We start from the raw sequence: 2,756 nt of genomic DNA, 5'->3' as shown, positions 1-2,756 counted from the left end.
TGACCAGTGGAAAGAAAAAAAAATAAAAATACATTTCTAATAAAGTCCTGTTGGGCACAGACTTATGTCTAACACTAACAACGCTCATATAAATCACCTAAAACGCATACTAAAAAACTATGATAAAACAGATATTTTGATGTGGCATTATGAACTGCCACCGTTCACAATACCGCAAAAACACAGGAATAATTTTATAATAAGAAAACGATAATATTCTACATTTATGAGAGAGAGAGAGAGAGAGAGAGAGAGAGAGATACATTCCATGAATATTGTTTTTACTGCATAGCGGCCTCAAAAGTATCAATGTCACTGTCTATATCAGAATCATCAAAACGATTATTTCTCTTTTATCATCGCATTCCATTTGTAAACAGGAAATTTTTTCACAATTTTTTCGGTCAATTTCCGAGGAAGAGGGGATTGCTCTGCGAAATCGGCTGCTGACTTTATCGTTTCACAAATTTTTATGATGCATAATTCCATTAATGTTGAGGAGTTCATTATCTACAAGAGATTAAGTTTGGAATACTATAATGACCCCACGGCAGCGTATCATAACTATTGGTAATCAAATATCTTTTATCGTCATGAGGACTTAGCGCAATTTTTGTCTGTTCTATGCTATATACGTTATGAGCATATGACCTAATACAGCGTTGAGTAATATTTTTTGCTTTGAAATCATTTAAACAGTTTACATAATCTTCAAAATTTATTTTGTTTTTTACTACATTATATCGAACTCCTTTTGCCTTTTTTACTATTGCACCTGATTGAACTTTAAAAGAATACATTTTGGACCTCAAGCCTGCAAAATGAGTCATAATTTGGCCTTTGTTTTCATCTTTCATAACTCCCAGAACTTTTTTATTTACCTGTGGAATATTATAGTTATTATTGATGGGGTAATCTGAAGTATCGAATTTTGTTAAATCAGCTTTTAGCACCTCCTCATATGCATCATCACAGATGAGCTCATACACAAAACTGTCTGTGTCCATGTACATTAATTTACATCTATCAATACCCAATTTCGGAATCATGTAATCATAATGGAATTGATACATCACAGCTTCGACAAATCCAAAACTGTCATACCAACATAAAGAGGCTTATTGAAAACCAATTCTGATTTAGTGAGTTCTACTGCAATTAGGTTTTCATTAAAAACTGTTCGACTATGAAACCTAACACTAGATATCAAATTTTTGGCGCCGTATCGACCATTCCAGGTTTTAACAAGTTTTACAATTCGGTGCTTCCGTATATTTTCCAACGTCTTTCCAAACACAGCATTATTTGCCAATTTATATAAATTTTTCTCAAAGTCATTGGTAGCTGCAGCCCTCAAACGAGTATTTAGTTCGATATAGGGCCGCAGCCATGCAGATTGATTGAATTTCAGAATTTTATGTATCTTTTTAATTTTCAAACCGTTGGCTAACATTTGTTTTAAATCACGATAGTGAACTGTGTATTCTTTTTTACAATAAAGCGTTGTCATTAATTTGGAATAATTTGAGCCTACAGGCTTGCGGTGTTCGGGAGCAAATGGAAAATCTCTGTGAAGATCATGTAATTCATGTGGATACTCCAAGTCTACTTGTAATATATATCCTACGGAAGAATTATCTGCCACAGACATAACATCAAAATTTTCATTATCTAACCATTCAAATCCTCCGTATGGTAATGGTTCACACATAGCCCACCCGTATAAATTATTGACGTCCAGGTAGAGTAAGTACTTTGAGGGTTTTGTAGAATCATATTCAGGCATGTACTTATTGTTAGCATTCGATAATCTACTGCTACAAACCGAAATTCCTCCTCGAATTGCTTTCTCGATAAACATGATCATGTCTACGTCATGCAATAACTCTAATTTACATCCTACATATTTCAACATACAGTCCCAAGTATATCCAGGCATTATATAGTACCATGCAGGGTCTAAACCATAAGTAATTGAACATTTTCTTCGAAATTGTTCGAAAACATCTGATAAAAGTAAAACATCGGTCTTTAAGTACAGATCAAAATACTGACCCAAATTTTCAATATCAAATGATTTCCAAACTGCATGAGCATGAGAATACTTCTCAATACTGATGTTTTTATCCTCCAATTTATTATAAAATGCCTCTATTGGTGGTAGTTCACAAGTATTTAATTTTTCCCAACTATCTATAAAATCGTAACAGAAAACCCCTTTTTTGGCTATTAATTTAAATTGTTCGACACTTAAATTACTAAATTCTCTTTTGGAAATTTTTAAATCATTATCATTCAATGTGGCAGCCAATTCTTCCAAGGAAGCACCCAAAAACCTCAGTGAATCTATGAATCGAAATTTTATATTTGTATCTGAATCGTTAAGTGTAAATGAAATGTATTTTTCTTTATTTATGGGGAGTAAACTGATGTTTCCTCTTTTACTTAATTCCGAAATGATGAAATGGCTATCGCAGTTACTTAAGTTATGGAAAACTGTAGGTACAACAAACAGTTTTTTGAAATTTAAATTGCATGCTTGATGTGCAAAATTTCTAAACTTCCCCGTAAAATGATCGTGATCTCTAACAATGATATCTGTAGAGGAAAAACCCTTTTCACAAATGTGACACATTGTTGCCACAAGTTCAATATAAGATGAGCCGTTTCCAATTTCAAATTTATTGATATTTACTTCTAAAGAAATAATTTTACTTAATGCAAAACCAGAGTCCCTCTCTTGAAATTCAAGAAGT

This window comes from Diorhabda sublineata, unplaced genomic scaffold, assembly GCF_026230105.1.
Source record: "Diorhabda sublineata isolate icDioSubl1.1 unplaced genomic scaffold, icDioSubl1.1 Dsub_21, whole genome shotgun sequence".
NCBI classification, from domain to species: Eukaryota; Metazoa; Arthropoda; class Insecta; order Coleoptera; family Chrysomelidae; genus Diorhabda; species Diorhabda sublineata.
Note: the sequence above shows the minus strand (reverse complement) of the source record.